This window comes from Macaca fascicularis, chromosome 3 (genome assembly GCF_037993035.2).
Source record: "Macaca fascicularis isolate 582-1 chromosome 3, T2T-MFA8v1.1".
Taxonomy (NCBI): domain Eukaryota; kingdom Metazoa; phylum Chordata; class Mammalia; order Primates; family Cercopithecidae; genus Macaca; species Macaca fascicularis.
In genome coordinates, this window is record NC_088377.1 from 19,836,257 (window position 1) to 19,858,449 (window position 22,193).

Below are 22,193 nucleotides of genomic sequence, written 5' to 3' on the forward strand. Positions count from 1 at the left end.
TAGGTCTTCCAGAACTATTGTCAGTTATTAGTATGTGAATGAACTATACACCCAACACATATCTGTTCAGTATCTATGCTAGTCGCAGAAGTTAATCATTTACACTATTTTTTTTTTTTCCTCTGGTGAAGGGTTTAGGAAACTGAACCAAGACTGCAACGCAGGCAGCATTCAGCTTTTGGTTGTCCCTCCTTTGAATGACATCTATTATGGTAAAGCTGCCCACACATTATCCTACACAGATGACAAGGTGCTGTCTCAAGGCAGCAACGGTGGGTGAGGTTGTGGCCAGGTTCCACTGAGCTCTCATTAGTCAGGCAGAAATGACCTGAAGCTGGTTCACTTATAGAGGGACACTTTAATACACATCCACTGATTACCCCAGCCTTGCTGCTAACACCCCATATCAGTTTTCCACTTTCTCATTCCTTCTCCACTGCCCCCCCAAACCTCATGGGTAGAAAGAGATACAGAGCTGTGAGAGGACTGTCTGGGAAATCTGACCAAAGGGTAATAACTGCCTGAGAAGTATATGAGGGAGAAAGATAGGATATTTTACATATGCATATTTACATTTGCATTTCTACTATCCCCTGCTCTTGGGACACGGGACTCCATGTTCTTAGATGTAAAGATAAAGAAGTTTTCAACCATCCACCTTGGACCAGTGATGTAGGTATGTAAGAGGCAATGGCTCATGGGAAGTGAATCTATTTGCATTGAACTTCCCAAATTCTGAAAGCACCTCATGGAAGCCACTTGTCTGGCCCCAGATTTGTGCAATGCACATCTGTCCCTCATTTTGCATGGTTCAGTGGAGGCAGTGCTTGTGTATTTTAATAATTTTTAAACCATTTTTGAAGAAATTCATTTGCATGCTAATTGATAAACATAAACTTACATGCATGCACAAACATAATACACATGTTTGTATTTGTATAAAGTAGTAACTGCTTTTCATGAAATAATTTTATTTTTTCTTGAATTGTTTTCCTTGTATTTGGTGGATACAAAATTATAATGATAACACATTAAACTATACTTTTAATAACTTAGGTTTCATAAAAGCAGAACTATGCCTCGCTTTAGATAGCAAAAAGTCAATAGAATGTTCTAATTGTGGAAGAATAAACGGATTCAAATACTTTTGACAGGTGGGAGTTACTCTTAGATGTGACTGAATTAGCCACAGCTGCTTTCCATAGAAGAAAGCACATATGCTTAGTAAAAAGAGAGATTAGTTTTTATCATGTAGTCATGCTGAGTAATAATATTTAAGGAGCCACGTTAATGCAAGCTAACTCCGTTTGTATCTGGTACACTAAAAATTCAACACAGATAAAATGCACCATATGTGAAAGGAATTAAGTGTCTGACCTCCCAGAAATATACAATTGAGTGACATTTCATGGAACATTGACATTTTCTATAAATCCTGATATTTCTCTTAATTGCTTCATACTCTATTGATAGTTGCATCTGGGGACCCAGTCATTAACTAATCATTGTCTTCAATATAGCTCAGTTTCAATTAAAGAATAGGATATTTGTCTTTTGGTTTCAGAACTAAAAAATTCAATACAAACTCATAGCATTCACTGTGACAAACATATTTGTTTCTAGAATGTGGCTTCATTTCTACCTTATTATCTGCCAAATATTCATAATTATTTTAACTACTAGTCCTGTTTAATCATTAGGTATTTAGTGGCATTAGTACATATGGACTTGTCATTTTGTTAAGAAAACATTAGCTATTACATGAGAAAGAATAGGACAAAAATATTCAATGAAAACAACATTTACATAGCCTTACATAATATAACTATGGAATTAAAATATAACACATCAGTTAAACATTATTTGATTTGAATCACCATAAAGAAAAATAGAATGTTCTTTCAAAGGCAAAATGATACCAAATGAGAGCTTTTCTTTGATCCTCTGAAGATCCAGTTGTGCTAAGGACCTGGAAAGACCAAAGCATACAAAAATTCCTCCAACCAGTGAAGCCAAGTACACTTTCTATGTAAAATACTGCTTTGTTATAATCAATTGAATAATAGTGAAGTGTGAGTGTGAAATGCACATATCCTATTTTGTGGAAGAAAAATCTGTTTTCTTTTTTTATAGAAGAAGCTTTTAGGAATGTAATGATCATTATACACCTTCTATATCTACAATACCTAGCTCTTTCTAGCACCTCTAGGAGCCCACAAGAGGGAGTAAGATTCAGTGGCTTGAAGTAACAATAAACTCAAGAAGAAGCCCCATTCCGAAGCTTTCTTAAAGACCTGGAATCGGGAGGCCGAGACGGGTGGATCACGAGGTCAGGAGATCGAGACCATCCTGGCTAACACGGTGAAACCCCGTCTCTACTAAAAATCCAAAAAAAAAAAAAAAAACTAGCCGGGCGAGGTGGCGGGCGCCTGTAGTCCTAGCTACTCGGGAGGCTGAGGCAGGAGAATGGCGTGAACCCGGGAGGCGGAGCTTGCAGTGAGCTGAGATCCGGCCACTGCACTTCAGCCTGGGCGACAGAGCGAGACTCCGTCTCAAAAAAAAAAAAAAAAAAAGAAAGACCTGGAATCCTGGAGTCAATGTTTCTCATTGCTAAGGCATAAATCTAGCAATAACAAGCAATAGATAGCTTGGATTCATTAGGAAGCATTATCTGCTTTCTGTGGTCACAGGAGGAGAAAGTAAATACGACTCTATCTTTAGTGGATCTCATTAGTTCTGAACTTTCTCATAAAAATATGCTTATTATGTTCATAATGCAGGAAATGTTATCTAAATCCTAATGATAATCTTCAAGTTTATATTTTAACTTGGATACTATTTATTTATTCAGGGAGTATCATGAAAATTTTACCATTATAACTAGTAAAACATGAATCAAGACCAAAGTATTTTGAATTCTGCCTTTTAAATCATGTAGATCCATTAAAATATAAAGAAACAAAACGTAGAAAAATTCAGAGAAGAAAATACAGAGAAATGAATATTTGCAAACCCATTCTAATGTGTTTAATTCTACATTGAAAATATTTTCCAGGGACCTTTTAAACCTTTTAGACAAAAAATCATTTAGAAATGTTCGAAAAATAAAATATCTTCTATGATTTCTAGGCCTAAAAAGAATTTTGTACTAATCCCCAACTTCAATAGCTCATTAAAACTTCTTTAGCCCAAAGATTGTTTTACCAATAAAATATATATTTACACACACATATGCACATTTGTATTCCATATAAATTGCAAATAACCACTTCAATTCTGTTATAAAGAGAATTTCCAGGAAGAAAAGAGAATCTAACTCTTGGCTTCTAACTCTTGTTCCAAAGGGAAAAAAATCAGAGCCAATGGCATAGATAGGAAATCTACTAGTATGTTCAGCTCCAAGACTGTATCAATGTTCCCTACCACACCCAAGGAAATGCTATTTTGTTCATACTTGACATGAAAAAGCCCATTCATACTTTGGGATTTAATGGAACTGGTGGAGATCTTATTTATAGACCCAAGAGAAGCTCCCTAATGCATGAAACAGATGTGCCGCTCTTTAATATCTACATTCACATCTGAAATGGTTGTGCAATGAGGTCTTCTCTCTCTTCTTTAAGGAAAAAGAAGTGGGGAATCCAAGAGAAAATTCAAGACACACTGATGATATACTTTTTGTTACGAATAATAAAACACAGCATGAATATATCAAATAATCTTATTACAAAATCCCTAGGCTGCTTCTTCAAACTACACATTTTAAAAAGTGAATCCAAAGCTACAAAATGTTTTAACAATCTTATGCCTGACTGCACGTCTTCCCAAAAAGTGTTAAAATATTCTCAGTTAACTTTTACTGACTTTTGTTTAAAACTCTAGTAGCAAAACGGAAAGTAAAAGAGCAAACCTGCTCCATATAAAGCAGAAAGAGAAAGAACTACAAGGCTAAGATTCAGTGAAGAGCTGAAAATCTGGGAGGCAATATTAGTATCTTAAATGTTTGACCTGTTTAGAAAACACATTTGACTATAAGAAAGTCTCTCCAGTTACAGACCACCACGATATGCATAAGTGTAATGAGTATTTCATTTCAAGGTAGGTGTGGGAAGGAGATCCTGCTTCCACTGGCAGAGTAATAAAATCCATGGTATTATTGTAGACCTGGTATCTACAATGAAGACAGTATTCCTATATAGAAGACTCTAAGATGGATACATTTAGTGAGTCAAGCTGTTAGAGGAGCCCTTGTGTATTAGTCCATTTTCACATTGCTATAAAGACATACCTGAGACTGGGTGATTTATGAAGAAAAAGTTTAATTGATTCACAGTTCTTCATGGCTAGGGAGGCCTCAGGGAACTTACAATTGTGGTGGAAGGCAAGCGGGGAAGCAAGGCATGTCTTAACACGGTGAAACAGGAGACAGAGAGAGAGAGCAGGGGAAACTGCCACTTTTAAACCATCAGATCTCATGAGAACTCCCTCACTATCACAAGAACAGCATGGAGAAAATGGCCCCCAAACTCCAATCACCTCCCAACAGGTCCTTCCCTGGACACATGGGGATTACAATTGGAGATGAGTTTTGGGTGTGGACACAGAGGCAAACCATATGACCTTGGCTGTGTGTTGAGCACAGTAGAATTTGAATTCTGGTCCCATCAACCATGAGCTTTGGTCTTTGGACAGGTTATTGAAATTGTTTTGGTCATATTATTCTCAACTTTAAATGGTGTATTTATCGTGCCTAGCTCATAAGCATGTTGGGAAGATTCTACAGGCTTATGTAGGTGAAGTATTCAGTCCCCTTTTATATGCAAAATGATGATCACTCTAAAAGCTTATTACATCTTTCCTACTTCCTCCTTCTTCCTTTTATTCTTTTTTCTTCTTAATATTATTTTAATATTATTTTCTTCTTAATATTATTTCCTTTCTCTTGTTACTTTTATTATTTCTGTGACCCACCTGCCAATGTTTGAGCTGATTTTATGACACTAATGAAAATTTAGTTTTCCAAATATGAGAACATGAATTTTTCATAAATTCTGTAGAAAAACATGCTAAAGTAAAAAATTAGCAGGGATTACTGCAAGGATTTTCTAAACACTGCCACATGGGAGAAATAGTAATAGTCTTTATTGTGTGATTGTCATGATCCACGCAGTTTTCTAAACCCTATTGTGTGATTTAATCTTCACAATATGTTTATGAGGTAGTAGTTACTTACTATTGTCCTCATTGTAGAGGTGAAGACTATCAAACCTCATAGAGATGGTATATTAATGTACCTAAGGGTACACCACTAGTTCTGAGCAAGACAGGATTCAAATCTTGTTCATTGAACTGTGCCATTTCCACAACCATCATCTCCACTGGAATTTCTAATAGGAAAGGTTCAGGTCTTGGGTAGATACCCCAGAAAATAATACTCCTGTTAGCAGAGGAGAACGGTGTCAAAAAAAGGAGGCTCAAAGGAGACGATCATTAATGTCAAAAGGGCTTATGACATACTTTCTTATGTCTAAAAAAATAGAGATAAACGTTAATCTTAAGAGAGGCAGCTACAATGTAGAAAAGCATTTTGTAATGAGCTCTATTTTATTTTATTTTTAAAAATAAAAAAATGGCATTTACTACCTGAATATCTCAAAGTGATTTAGGTTGTGAAGTTTTTTTTAAAAATAAAATGTTTATTTTTGAACAGTTTTAGTTTTACAGAAAATTACATAGATAGCACAAAGAGTTGTCATGTGCATGGTTATACACAATTTTTATATTAACATCTTATATGAATATGGCACATTTGTTACAATTAATGAATGAATATTGAAACATTATTATTAACTAAAGCCCAGGCTTTATTTCTATTCCTTTATCTAATGTATTTTTTCCGTCGTAGAATTCCATCCAGGAAACCACACTACATTAATTTGCCATGCCTCCTTAGGCCTTAGGCCTCTGTTGGCTGTGGCAGTTTGTTGTCAGCAATTTTAAAGAAACTGATCATCTATACCTACAGAGATAAAATTTCACACATTTTAAGTAATTTTTTTCAGAAGTGAACATCCTCAAGCCAAGTTTTTACTAAACCGTAGCTGTGAATCGCTCATACGAACAAAGAACTACATACAGTTCAAAAACCAAAGGTGATTTTATTAATGGATCTTGCTTTTAAATGTTATCCCCAAAACACTGACACTTACATATGGGATAAATTTGTGTCATATATATCTTTGAGTTAAAAAAAAAAATGACAGGTAAACCAAGCACCATGACATGATAATTTAAAACAAAGATAATTTAAAACAAAGATGATAATTCAGGGAGCTTTAAAACTTTCCAGAAAGCTTTACAAAGCCTTCCCTAATCTGACGCATTAATGGAACTCTTGAGTATGTATTTGGTACTACACTTGGGCTATTTTAGAGCTCACTTTAAATCATCCACTAAACCTACAATTGAATCCAGCTAAAGAATGCAACTAAGCAGAAGCAACTGTCCTTGGCATGACTAATAAACAGTGAAAGTTTAAATATATATACATAAATATATAGAGAGAGAGATTCATAGTACAACTGACCAAGAGTATTGTTTTCTTAACGTCTATCTTAAATGACAAAGATAAAATCAGTTATTTCTAGTAGTTTTTTTTTTTTTTTTTTTGGAGTCTTGATCTGTCACCCAGGCTGGAGGGCAGTGGTATGATCTCAGCTCATAGCGACCTCCACCTCCCAGGTCCAAGTGATTCTCCTGCCTCAGCCTCCCGAGTAGCTGGGATTATAGGTGCATGCCACCATGCCTGACTAATTTTTGTATTTTTTTTAGGGATGGGGTTTCACCATGTTGGCCAGGCTGGTCTTGATTGAATCATCGGCCTCGATCTCCCAAAGTATTGGAATTACAGGCGTGAGCCATTGTGCCCAAGCAGAATTTTGTTTTGTCTCACACACTCCTTTCATATTTATATAGCTGCTCTGAGACAGGTTAAAAAAAAAAAAAAAAAGATGTCAGGCCCTTTGATGAACCTGATGTCTTTGCTCTTAGCCATGCCCATTGGCTCTGCAGGTTGACTATTCCACTGCTTTACCGGCATCTGAAAGGTTAAGTATATCAACCCTACTTAGTGTCCCACAATTCAAGAATTTTGGAAGATACTGGAGATTCTATTCTAGACAAAAGTTAGTTCTAAGGGATCACTTCACATTGCATAATGAAGATCAAAATTAAAACCTCTATGGTCTAAAAGAAATAGTCTGGAAAGTGTCAGGAGGATGTCAACACACCTATGAGGTAACACACCTTCTCTGATCACAGGGTTTCACGTGGGATTCTTATGATACAATCAACAACTAATGGTCCAATGAAGCTACGTTAGCCAATTTTTCGTGTCTAAATATGTCAATAGAGAATTAGCCCTACCTGAATATTTGAAAGGGTAATCCTAAAAGATGTAAAAAAGCGGAGTGATGTAATAAAAATGAGAGAGAAACAGAACCAGCATCAGAAACCTGAGGGCTCCTGTCACATCACTGCCTTGGTGCTTGAATCAGGTGTCAGGTAGAAGAGGTGGCTCAGCAGAAAAGATGATGTGCCGGGGGGTTGTGGAGCCAGTCCCCCAGAAGCTGCCAGTATCGGGACAGAGTACTGGCCAGGACATCAGATGTCCCTAGGACAGCTCGGAGACATCAGCTCAAAGTTTTAGGAAAATGACAACTCTAAGAAATGAAGAAATCCTCTTTCAGGTGCATGCTCATTTTAGGAATTACAGTACTCCGGATAAAAATGATAAAATAATTGCCTAATTGATGACATTATTTTATACATCAGAAGACTTTAGAAAACATATATTATTGTACGTATAGTACCAAATGTTATTTAAGGCAGAGTTACAGAGTGAAGAGCTTTTCTTAATCGAAAAATACCAATAGATTCTCTAAACAAAGTAGCTATTATTTAATAATACTAATATGATTAAAATATGAAGGCAAGGAGAACCCAACCATATGAAATGAGACTACACTCTGGTCAATACTCCACTAAGTGTTTTATGTACATGAATGCATTTAACACAACAATTCAAAATTACATATTAAATATTGGCAAAATTTTATACTTGCTGATTGACATCATCTTTTAAAAAATTGTGTGGTTAAAACCAAACCTCGAAACACAATCGTAGATTATAAAACAGAAACCATATTTATTTAGTACATTGACATTTAATCACTCTTACATAATGTTTTCTTAAAAAAAATTCTTCTACTAGTTTTAGAGGCCTTAAAAATGCCTGTGCTTCTATTCACAATAGCAAAGACTTGGAACCAACCCAAATGGCCATCAATGATAGACTGGATAAAGAAAATGTGGCACATATACACCATGAGACACTATGCAACCATAAAAAAGAATAAGTCCATGTCCTTTGCAGGAACATGGATGAAGCTGGAAACCATCATTCTCAGCAAATTAACACAGGAACAGAAAACCGAACACCGAGAGTTCTCACTCATAAGTGGGAGCTGAACAATGAGAACACATGGACACAGGGAGGGGAACATCACCCAATGGGGCCTATGGGGGGTGGTGGGGGCTAGAGGAGGGATAGCATTAGGAGAAATACCTAATGTAGATGAAGGGTTGATGCATGCAGAAAACCACCATGGCACATGTATACCTATGTAATAAACCTGCACGTTCTACACATGTATCTCAAAACTTAAAAGTATATATATATAAAAAAAAAAAAGAATGCCTACACTTATATACATTTAGTTCCTTCTGGAAGACATCATAAAAATTCCATGCTTCATCAAATGCTAAGATATTTGAGCTAATAATGTACAAACTGAAAAAAAAAATCCAAGATAATCAATATTTTTAAATTATTTCTCAAAGTCTCTTTTTCACATGTGAAACTCATAGCTTTGTACACTCTTGATTTGGCATCTCTTTTATGTTTGGTATTTCCTGGAACAATGCTATTAACATATACTCTGGGGGTGGGGGAAATTTGATTTGGCTAAATGCGGAGATCACACACACATAATCTTAAGGATTAACTTCAGAAAGTGGACTCAAGATAATGAGTGATCAAATTTACTTGCCCTGGGCCAAATTTAATTCTTGTGATTTAATGCATGCTTTAAACTGGTCAATCTAAAAATATGTGTAGCCTTCTCTTTTGGAATTTATCCCTTCATTGTGTAGCAGGACAAGCCGCAGACAAAACTCCTCAGACATGGAGTTAAAGAAGGAAGGGGTTTATTCGGCCAGGGGCATTGGCAAGACCCCTGTCTCAAGAATCAAGCTCCCCGAGAGAGCAATTCCTGTCCCTTTTAAGGGCTCACAACTCTAAGGGGGTGCGTGTGAGGGGGTTGTGATCAATTGAGCAAGCAGGGGGTACGTGACTGGGGGTTACATGCACCAGTAATTAGATCAGAACAAAACAGGATAGGGATGTTCACAGCGCTTTTCTATACAATGTCTGTAATCTATAGATAACGTAAACAATTAGGTCAGGAGTTGATCTTTAACTACTAGACACAGGGTGTGGCACCGGGCTGTCTGCTTGTGGATTTCATTTCTGCCTTTCAGTTTTTAGTTTTTCTTTCTTTGGAGGCAGAAATTGGGCATAAGACAATATGAGGGATGGTCTCCTCCCTTATTCCCCCGTTTTGAGACTCTCACTCAGTAGTGGGAGTTCTCACTTTCATTTTACTACCCATGTCTTCTTGCAAGACAGATCGATAGTGATTCATACAATGCACGTGTGCTGAAGCATTTTGTTGAATTAAGGTAGCAATGAAGCTTTTTATCATTTGAAGAAGTACAGGTAGCAAACAAGGGAGCAATAAGCAGGTTCCTATTACTATTATAACTCTTATTATAAGAGTTTTAAATTTTCCTAGCAGTGGGAACCATTTTCTAAACATGGCCCCAGGATCAAATCCATGCCACACGTGCACGGGCACATGTGCCAGTTTTGTCATATCTCTAACTATGTCTTCAACTACTTGCCCTTGATTATCTGTGTAGGCAGCAATTAGTAAGGTTAAATTTCCTACAGACCTCTCCTTTAGTTGCTAGCAAGTAGTCAAGAGCTAATCTATTTTGACAGATAGCATTTCTTATCTGAGTTTCTTGCCGGGCCAGAATACTCAAGGCTCTGCTGGTTTTATTAGTGATTATTTTTAAGACAGCTTGTAACTGTATGATTCGATTGATCATGTAAATGGGGGTCTGGTATCCCCATGAGCCATCTTGTGCCTAAGTAGCAGGCCCATAATATTGTATGATTCTCTCAGGGTGACATTTATCATTTTATCAATTTCCTATAGCTATGCTTCTGTGTTCGTGGGAAGTATAGACAGGGAAGCCCAGGAGTTCGCCTGTTTTTATGGGCAGTAGGAAGAAAGAAGGTTTAATAGTGCCAATAGCACTACTCTCTGCCTACTGGTCAGGCAATTTGGCATAAGCTCTATGCCTACATATCCAGTAAAATCCAGTGGGGGCTGTCCAGTCCTAGTGGGACTCCGGGTGGGTCCACACGGTTGGCAACGTTGGGAATTTACTAAATGGATTCCTTTCTGTGTGATTCGAACTCCATCAAGTGACTGTTTTTGGGGTACTATTATACAGTTTCTGTCTCAGACAACTAAGTCATCCTATGGGGTGAGTGAATTATTTTCCTTCTCTAGCTATGCAATATTGTCCAATAATTGAGGCTCTACGACCTGGAAATTATCAGGGTGATTCTTTTGAGCCGGGAATTCATCAAGAACTGGGTCTGTAGGTACTAATTCTTGGGCTTCCCATGGCCATTGATCTCTTATTACAGTTCCTCCACATATATAACATGAAGCGACATTGAGAGACTGGGCTACACGCTCGGCTAATTGCAAAAACACATTTCTTGTTTTTCCTGGAATTTCTAGTACTGACACATTTAGTTCATCACAGAAAGTGAATCTACATCTTGTTGGTTTCTGGGAGCCCCAATCAAATACTCCCACTGATTTAGCCATTCTTCAAAATAAGGAAGACCGGTTTCACATATGGTAGTGTAAAAATCCTGAAAAGATTATCCACCACAGGTCTAACAATACAACAAAAAAGTTACAAGTGGCAGTAATTCCAAGAAAGTAAACATTGTTCTATGTTATAAGTTTTTCTAAATATGATTAACAGTATTCATTTTTCAAAGGTGAAAATTATCTTTATAATAAATAAATAGAAAATAGAAATCAGAGAAAAATGAATGTCAATTCAATGCTTCATTAGAAGTGTCCAACCACATTCAAATGATAGGAGACTTTGTGGATTAGATTAGCATCTCTCCCCAGTTTTACGGTCCTGTGATGGTTTCTTCCCATGTACAATTTCTATACATCAAATATAATAGGTAAATTAATCTCTATAACAAGATGAAAAATGAGATCATTATAATTATGTGAAATAGAAAATAAATTGGTTGACATTATTAGAAAAGCAGCAAATGACAAGCTCTACTGTAATTATATTTTCAAAGAAATCCATGATACTTGAAGATTATATTTCCTGGATTTGTCAGAGAAAGGCTTTACAAAATATTTTTTTCTCTTATCATTACAATTCCTATGCTTGCAGCAAGTTTGTTTTTTGTTTTCTGACTATAAGAAATTATCTGACTTAAAGCTGCTGTACTATTCATGCAGATGACTTAAAAACATACCACAGATATCAGTAAAAGCTCCTTCAAGACTTAAAATAAAGAACATGTGTGAAAGTGCCCTATATGTGTATGCCCTTTTAAAATATTCTAAAATGACTGCAAAGTATTAGTGATCTAGCTATTCATGTCTCTCAGGTACCTATAAGTGGTAACAATAACGAAAACAAAGATGACATTTCTAGCCATGGCAGATTAAACTTGCCTTAGAAGAGGCTGAGAATAAGTCAATCTCATGATATACTTTAAAATAAAAGGTTTTCTGCCAACTCAGTGAATACAGACAGAGAGAAATTGGAAGGAGGGAATATTTTTCTGAAACTTGTGCATTTTTATAATCAGACTACCTTAATATAAATCGCTGGGTGGTGCAGATGTATGCCAAGCTTCTCATGGGGTATAACTAAAGAACAAATATAGGTACATTTCTCGTATATTTATGAAAAAGCAAATCACAGAGGATAACAAGAAAAAGCAGGTACACTTCTTCTATATTTATGAAAGATCAAATACATAAACTTGAGAAGAAGATATTATCATTTCCATTGTTCAAATAGGGAAACTGAGTTTCAAATATGAGTAAACAAATTACAGGTATTAACTCATTATCTTCTATAGAACATGCCTATAATCTTGACATTTTCTCAGGGATGAAGTGCTGGTCTCTGGAAAACAGCTACATTTTTTTTTCTTCATGTTGCTCAGAGGCAGAAGGAAAAGTGGAGAAACCATCAGAATAGCAAGTTTTGTTCTACTGAAACAAATCAGATCCACCCGTGGGAGCCATGTTAGAAAATGTTTGATTTCATGCTTCCATGACGTCAGTTTATGTAAGGCCACATTAGGAAAAAAGAAGAATACGCAGGACATTCCAAGGAGCACTGGCCACCACCCTCACAGAGGACGAATATGGAGACAAAATTCATGTAAGATTGTCATGAAACAATCCCTTTTTAGAATTACATTTTAAGAATGATGTATCCTTGTATATTGGTTATATTGGAGTGGAAAACTTGTCTTTTCATTCAAAGTCCCGTTGAAGAGTAGTTGGCAAACATTTTCTGGAAAGGACCATATGATAAATATTTTAGAATTTCCAGGACAAAGGGAAAAACAAAAAATATTATTTATTCTTGTTTCAAATGTAAACATTAAAAATTGTACACACACACACACACACACACACACACACTAGTTTGTGGACCACACAAAAACAGGCAGCAGGCCAGATTTGGCAATAGGCCCGTATTTTGCTGACCTCTGATATAGAACATGAAAAGCTGAGCAGAGATGTGATAAGGATTACACATCATGCAAAATACTGAATTTGACCAGGGATGGAACTTTGAGTTGTTTCTATTTGAAGAAGGACTGAGTGTGTTTAATTCTGACATCAGCATTTTTAACATAATGTGTGAGCAAAGGATGGATCGTGGCGGGCTTTTTTGCTGGATTCTTCCCAAACATCCATATTCCACCAGTTGTTTTTTCTCTTCCAGCTATGGCAGTTCCCTCTGCCCTCACAGTGATCACGTAAGGAATGGATATAGAACACAATTCTGGCCAATAGGTTATATAGGGAAGTCTGTGTGGAGGCATTCCAGAAAGATTTTCTTAAGAAGGAGACCTAGGTGCTCCTCTTGTTTTTTGATATTCTTAATATGGTTCTATGTGAATATGAGATGTGATGCCAGGAACAACTGCACCCATCCTGTTACCAGCCTGAATGGGAGACCGGTATGCAGAATGGCATATCAAAAAGTTAATGTTATCATTTAGCTGGTTCTGCCTGCTTCTCCACCCAGATCTTAGAATGACCATAGATTCATATATTTTCTAAAACTCTTTCTAGATTATTTCTGATTCACAAAGGATACTTGTCTTTTATGTTATTATAACTGTATCTTTGACATTTTAGCTTTCATCTGTATTTCTGTGAACTTAAAGCATTCTTGGGTTCAGAGCTATTTACATTTTTTTTTTTAAAAAAATAGCTAGGTCTTTTAAATTTTAGCTTCTGTCTATTTTGTGAGGTACTTGAGAAATAGGGCAGCCTCAAAGTATGACTTACGTGGACATCTTGATTTTAGGTGTCCAGATTTTCTGCAGATCTAGCATTCAAATGCAGACTGAGTTGGCCTCTTGCACTTGCACTAGGCTATGGCATATACTGGTCAGTCTGTGGATGGTGCCAGACACCTTGGTGCCCATCTGTAATCTGGCCACCGGAGTAGAATGGCATGGTACAGTTAGGTGTGGTGTTAGTTGAACTAGAAAATACAAAGCAAGGAAAGATGCAACCACCTGTGGCTGCTGTTACCTGAAATGCACAGTAGATGTGGAAACATCACTAAATAGGAGGTAGATTGAGGGTTGTCTTAAGAGAGAGAAATGTATTCCAGTGCAGGAGGGGTGGAGGTAATTCTTCTCCCTTTAAGCCTAGAGAACATTGCTAATGTGATACAGAGAAATTGTATGTTTGGAGCTCTATGGGCTTGAAACTTGTATGTGGAGTTCACAGCATCAGAGAAGCAGTCAAGCCAGGAGGTGTAAGCCTGTATCTGGCGCTACAAAGAAGGAAGTTGAAATATAACTGGAGAGCCCCCCTCAGAAATAGCTAAGAAGTTTGGAGAATACATCCTTTAGGTACACAGGATAATGAGACTTCACTTTAGATGCTGAAGTGAAGTTAATTTTAACACCAATTTTATTTCTCTTCCTTGTACATTCTGTATGTATTCCTTCTCACTTGTGCTCTGCAACTATTTTCTATCAGATTGAATTAAGCACAAATGAAAATGAAGGCAAAATCCTTACCCACACTAATCCTGCCAGGTAAGGGTATAGCACTTTTCTTCCAAAAATCTCCCAAATAAATAAATTGCACTGAGCCTGAGTTCTTGGATTTAGACAAACATTTCCAAAATAGAACTATTAACCTGTCACTGAAGTGGGGGCAAGTCGCCCTTCTTATCTGGCAAATATTAAAGAATGTTGGATGAATGAATTTTACTACTGCTCTATCTCATGGGAGTAAATTAGGCCAACAAAAAAAATGTGTGAGTTGATCAATTATTTGTGTTTATTGGCAGGACATTCCTAAGATAGTCTACCACGTACTCCCTCAGTTTATATTATGTTGGAGATGTCTAATATGGTTTTAAAATCCATTATTCAGAAATACAGGGAGAAAGTCTACATCTTTTATGTGCCAAGCCATGAAAGAAAGTGGTCATTGAAATAATAAAAGCAGCCTTTGTCTTAGGTAAGTTTCACATAAAATTCTGCATGCTGGAATTCGGAATTGCTTTGGGAACCAGCCAGACAACAGCCAAAGTGGGGACAGGACAAAATAAAGAAGGACATGTATGAACTATGTACATTTCATATGTCTTGAGTTTTATCTAAAGTAAGTCTGAATGCATATTCACTGGGTCATTTCCAAACAATTTTGAAAACATTATTTATACTTCATGGATAATGAACACTATAGGTTACGGATCTTATTTATATTGCACATCAGAGATTCGGATATTGGTACCAGAAACTCAAATGTGATTGCCAACCACACTGAACTGAAATATTTCTGCCACTGCTATCAGAAAAAAAAATTGCTATTTAAGGATTCTGGACCAATTGAGCAACTGCTAGGTATTTTTCGAAGAATTCTTTCATTCATTCATTTCTTCATTCATTCGTTTAACAAGAATGAGTGTTTACTATGTGTGAAGCCCTGTGCTAAATGCTGGGAATATAAACAGTCCTGAAACTAATGTAATTTATGGTCCAGTGTATTTTAAACTCCCAAAGTTAAAGTTTTTTATATATGCATTGTAATAGTATGTATAATGTAAGTCAGATAAAAAATAGCTAGTATTTCAGAATTTAGATAAAGAAGGACACTAGCCTAGGACAAGATAATCAACATAGCAGGAAACTATATTCAAAGTAATTGTCTTGCAACTTTGTTGTGAATGTTTTATTTCTTCTGCTTTAGATTTTCAATCAGTGTAATGAATATCTATGATACAAAAAGTATGCTAAAAACAAGGATTCTTTGGTAAAATGACACAAACCAAATGAATGTTTATATTTTATATATCTCCATTATATTTATTTTTTCTAAATTAGGAATCCATGAGTCATCCTTGACTTGTTTACATTCTTCACCAATTTCTCAGTGCCCCACTGCTCAACCATTCCAACCTATTGATTCAATGTTCCTCATATATCTCAAATCCAGTCCCTACTCTTCGTTCTCGACTGCTGCTATCTTATGCCAAGACACCATACTTTTTCCCTGCATTAATAAAATAACCATAGTATAGGGTTTTCTGCTTTCTTTCTGGAAGTGCTCTGAATTTATCTTCTCATGCCACACAGACTACATTCTGAAGTCCACTTTTGTTCCCTTTATTATACTTCTCCTGTGGCTCTCCAATGCATACAAGATCAATTCCAAATCCCTTCGCATGGCATACAGGGTCATTTCTGTTCTATTTTCTGTCTGCTTTGGGGGCTCCATCAAGTACCACTGTTCCATCGAATACCCTGCACATTCCTCACATTGAGTCACTAACTGTCCCTGAAACATCTCATTCTCTGTCATCCCTTGTTTATTGTAATGCTTTTTTCCCTCCTGGTTGCCCCCCTTCAACTGTCATTTATATAGTAAAATATTACTCAATTTTCTGTTTAACCACTTTCTCCTCCTCAAATCTTTCCAAGCAAGAAAAGTTCTCTAATCCCTACTCTATTAGGGATTCTTACATTGCTATAAAGAAGAAAGTTCCCAAATATGAGTACCTGTGTACCATTTTAAACTATTGGTCTGTAGAATGAAAATTTCATTGATTTTCACTTACAGCTTTTACCTTACAGCTCCTGAACCATTCCATACTGGCAGACACTGGGAACAGTATGGCCATTCTTTTGAATCTAATCTATTATCAATAGCATCCTAGGGAAAAAAAGAGTTAATACCATCAAGAAAATGTAAATTCCAGGACTTTGTTTTGCATAATGGTCAAAACTTGCATTTGCAATTGAGGAACATTAGACAAAAATATTTAGTATAGTAAGGTTGACTTTTCTTTGAAACTCACAAATCTTATTTGCTTCAAAAATTAGTGAAATCCTTTCCTTATTAAACAACAACAAAAAATACCTGAGGCTGGGTAATATATAAAGAAAAGAGATTTAATTGACTCATGGTTCTGCAAGTTGCATAAGGATGGCACCAACATCGGCTTGACTTCTGGTGAGGGATTCAAGAAGCTTAAAATCATGGTGAAAGGCAAAGGGGAGCAGGCATATTACATGGCAAAAGCAGGAGAATGAAAGAGAGTCACGGAGAGGAAGGTGTCACATTCATTTTTTTAAAATTTTACTATAACTTCTGGGATACATGTGCAGAACATGCAGGTTTGTTACATAGGTATACAGGTGCCATAGTGGTTTGCTGCACCTATCAACCCATCATCTAGGTTTTAAGTCCCACATGCATTAGCTATTTGTCCTAATGCTCTCCCTCCCTTTGCCCCACCTCCCCCAACAGGCTCCAGTGTGTGATGTTCCCCTCCCTGTGTCCATGTGTTCTCATGGTTCAATTCCCACTTATGAGTGAGAACATGTGGTATTTGATTTTCTGTTTCTGTGTTAGTTTGCTGAGAATGATGGTTTCCAGCTTCATCCATATCCCTGCAAAGGACATGAACTCATTCTTTTTCATGGCTACATAGTATTCCATAGTGTGTATGTGCCACATTTTCTTTATCCAGTCTGTCATTGATGGGCATTTGGGTTGGTTCCAAGTCTTTGCTATTGTGAATAGTGCTGCAATAAACATATGTGTGCATGTGTCTTTATAGTAGAATGATTTATAACCCTTTGAGTATATGCTCAGTAATGGGATTGCTGGGTCAAATGGAACCCTTTTAACTGACCAGATCTCAGGAGAACTCACTCACTGTCATGAAGATAGCAACAAGCCATGAGGGCTCCACCCCCATGACTGAAATACTTCCCACAAGGCCCCACCTCCAGTGCTGGGGATTATAATTCAGCAGGAAGCAGGCAGGCACAATGTCCAAACTATATCACCTACTCAACGGAAAGTTAGCTACTTTCTCTTCTGTGGTCCAATAACTAGCTACTGCAAATCTTTATTACTGGCAGTTATCTCAGTATCTGCCTACCTAATAACTATCAAGCTCCTTAAGAACATGAACTGTGTTGAATTCACAGTGATTTCCTCAATATCTTACACAAAAGCCCTCATTTGTATAAAATTCAACTCCTGTTTATCAAAGAAATAAGAAATCAACAACTGTATAAATAGAAAACACAATTCTTTTTAATATATTCTTTTAAATACAATTATGAATGCTGCTGCTGTGAAGATCCGCATGCAAAGATTTGCATGCAGATGTAACTAAAGGCCATTATAGCTCTAGTAGAATTTTCATAGATCTGCAGGAAAAGATTTACAATGCAGATCCATGGACATATGTTGAGGTACACATTGAAGTCCATTTGTTTACATCTGGATATTGTCCTGGGCTGAATTGTGCTCTCTTGCAAATTCTTACACCATAAATCCTAATTCCAAGTACTTCAGAGTACTCTCAAAAGAGAGTAGAGATGCAGTAAATGTACCTGTAACTGGAGGAACTCAAATGTTTCCATGGGATGCATTTAAAAGAATGTTTTACATGTAGAATAAAGAAACAAATTACAGTGGCTCACGCCTGTAATCACAGCATTTTGGGAGGCCGAGGCGGGAGGATCACTAGAGGTCAGGAATTCAAGACCAGTCTGTCCAACATGGTGACCATTTCTTCTAAAAATACAAAAATTAGCTTGGTGTCATGGCGTGCACCTGTAATCCCAGCTACTCGGGAGGCTGAAGTGGGAGAATCCCTTGAACCTGGGAGGTGGAGAGACTCTGTCTCAAATAAACAAAAACAACAACAACAACAAAAAAAACCCACAAATTACTCTTTGAGAAGTTTAATCTCCTATGCTTTTCTAGCATGTAACAAAATGTGCTATTTTGCTTTAAGTGTGTATATTTCACTCAAGAAAGACAAAGAAAAATGATGTTTCACTCAAGAAAAAAAAATAGAAGAATAAAAAGAGAAGGAAGAGAGGAAGGGAAAGAGAAAGGAGAGGAGAGGAGAAAGAAAAATAGAAACTTCCATTTCTTCAGGTGACATCTTTTTGATGCCAGCTATCTACTTAGTGACCAAGCATGACCGATGTATATACGTATTTTGGCCCCATGTTTGTTGCAGTTATCTGCACTTGCTAAACTGTCCTAATATCCTCGTAAATTCTTCCCTGTAGGACTCTAGCAAAGTCCTCCCACAACTCCATGAATCCTTAGAGCCGCCATCCCTTCCTGATGCTAGCTTCTTCAAACTTCAACAACCAATTTGGAAGCACAGATTAACAATTTTTTGTTTAGTCTTTTGTTCATTTCTTCAAAAGAATAGTTACAGAATACCTTAGAGGTAGTAATTATAAATGTTCTAAAAACCCTAGAGACTCAAAAAATATCAGAAAGGATACAAATAAGAAAGCATACAGGCTGGGCGTGGTGGCTCACGCCTGTAATCCCAGCACTTTTGGAGGCCGAGGAAGGTGGATCATTTGAGTTTGAGATCAGACTGGCCAACACGGTGAAACCCCACCTGTACTAAAACTACAAAAATTAGCCAGGCGATAGTGGCGTGTGCCTGTAATCCCAGCTACTCAGGAGACTGAAGCAGGAGAATCGCTTGAGCCTGGGAGGCAGAGGTTGCAGTGAGCTGGGATAGCGCCACCGCATTCCAGTCTGTGCAACACAGTGAGATCTTGTCTTGCAAAAAAAAAATATATATATATATTAATAATAAATAAGAAAGCGTACAAGCACCCATGGCTGGTAATTTTCTTAATATAACATATTAACTGTGCTTTATTTTCTGGAATCAAGTCTTTATAAGATATATACCTTGCAAATATTTTCTTCTATTCTGTAGGTTGTCTTTTCATTGTCTTAAGAGTTTCTGCAAAGGACATATGATTTTAATTTTTATCTGAAGTTCAGTTTTTCAAAGTTCATTTTTTGAATCATCTCTTTGGTTTCGCATCCAAGAAATATATGCCTACCCCAAGATCACAAAAGTCTCTGTTTCTGTTTTCTTTTAGAGGTTTTATAGCATTAGACTTTACATTTAGATCTAAGATCCAATTTGAATTGATGCATTTTAAACAACTTTATTGAGGTATATTTTGCATAGCATAAAGTTCACCCATTTAAGGTGTGCATTTCAAAGATTTTTAGGAACGTTACCTAGTGATGCAATTATCACCATAAATCAGTTTTAGAACATTTGTATCTCTCATCTCAATAATATTCCTCATACTTATTTACAATTACTTACTGCTCCAACCCTCAGCCTCAGGCAAGCAATAAGCTAGTTTCTGTTGTATAAATTTGTTTTTACGGACATTTAGTGTAAATGGAATCATAAAATACATGATCTCTTGTGCGTGGCTTCTTTCATTAGGCAGAATGTTTTTGAGGGTCAGCCACAACATAGTGTGTATGAGTAGTTCATTCCTTCTTATGGCTGACTAGTATTCCATTGCATGATTATAACAAGTACTGTCTATCCATCCACCAGTTCAGGGGCATTTGGGTCCTTTCCAGTTTTTGGCGATTATGAATAATGCTGCTGTAAAGATCTGCCTGCAAGGATTTGTATGCAGATTTGTTTACATATGGATATTGTCATGGGCCGAATTGTGCTCTCTCGCAAATTCTTGCACCATAAATCCTAATTCCAAGTACTTCAGAGTGTGACTGCATTTGGCGATAGTGTCAGTAAAGAGATAATGCAAGTAAAACGGGGCCATTAGAGTGGGCCCTTATCCAATATGACCAGTTTCCTTACAGGAATTGGAGTATACGACCCAGGCACACACACAGGGAAAACCAAGTGAAGACATTGGTAAAAGATAGTCATCTGTCACCAAAAAAAAGAGACACTCAGAAGAAACGAATCCTGCCAACAACTTGATCTTGGGCTTCTATACTCCAGAATTCTGAGGAAATTCATTTCCGTTATTTAAACCACCTGTTTGTGGTGCTTTGCTATGGCACCCGTATCCAACTAATACATACATCAATTTGTTCCAGTAACATTTGTTGTAAAAACAAAACTATCTCCACTGCATTGTCTGGGTACTTTTATCCATATATGTGTAGATTTATTCTGGATTTAATATTCCATTCCACTGATCTATTTATCTGTCTTTAACCCAATACCAACTTGTCCTTTATTGATGTAGATTTACAGTATAAGACTTGAAATCAAGCAGCATTAGTCCTCCATTTTTTTTTCTTTTTCGGACTTGTTTTAGTTATTCTAACTTCATTGCTTTTTCCATATGAATTTGAGAGTCAGATTGCCAATTTCCCCCTCAAAATTATTGCTGGGATTTTTATTGGGATTGCATTATACCTGTTGATCATTTGGGGAAGAACTGGCATCTGAACATATTAAGTCTTTTGAGACATGAACAAAAATCTATTTAGACCTTCTTCAGTTAATCTCAACAATATATTGAAGTTTTTTGGGCATAGATCCTACACATTCTTGTTACATTTCTCCCTAAACAGTTTACATTTTCATTATACTTTAATAATATTTTAAAATTTTATTGTTGATTGTCATTAATAGAAAGACATTTGAATTTATGTATTGAAATCTTGTTAAAATCACTTTAGCTCTAGTAGACTTTTTATAGATTCCTTTGGGTTTTCTACATAATCTTTCTTAAACCTTTAGGTTCACGAATACATGTACAGGTTTATTATGTAGGCAACCCTATGTCAGAGGGATCTGTTGTACAGAATATTCCATCACCCAGGTACTAAGCCTAGTACCCATCAGTTATTTTTCCCGGTCCTCTCCCTTCTCCCACCCTCCACCGACAGGTATGCCAGTGTTTCTTCCCTTGTATGTGTTTACGTGTTCTCATCACTTAGCTCCCACTTATATTTACGTCAGAACATGTGGTGTTTGGTTTTCTCTTCCTGCACTGGTTTGCTAAGGATAATGACCTCCAGCTCCATACATGTTCCTGCAAAGGACATGAGTTCATTCTTTTTTTATAGTTGCATAGTATTCCGTGGTGTAGATGTATCACATTTTCTTTCTGCAGTGTACCATTGATGGGCATTTAGGTCGATCCCATATCTTTGCTATTGTAAATAGTGTTGCCATGAACATACATGTTCAAGTGTCTTTATAACAGAACAATTTATATTCCTTTGGTTATATATACAAAGGATTGCTGGGTCAAATGGTAGTTCAGATTTTAGCCCTTTGAGAAATCATCACCTTGCTTACCACAATGGTTGAACTAATTTACTCTCCTACCAACAGTGTATAAGCATTCGTTTTTCTCTGCAACAGTCCCAGCATCT

At 36.7% G+C, this 22,193-nt stretch overlaps 1 long non-coding RNA gene across 1 annotated transcript; it reads right to left on the bottom strand.

The window, feature by feature from the left end:
• Positions 1-8,183: 8,183 nt before the first annotated feature.
• LOC135970023 (uncharacterized) lies at positions 8,184-18,071 on the bottom strand. The gene is made up of 2 exons (XR_010585410.2): positions 16,579-18,071; positions 8,184-12,774 (listed from the first exon to the last, which is right to left on the bottom strand). It is a non-coding gene; the product is annotated as an uncharacterized lncRNA (long non-coding RNA).
• Positions 18,072-22,193: the final 4,122 nt, after the last annotated feature.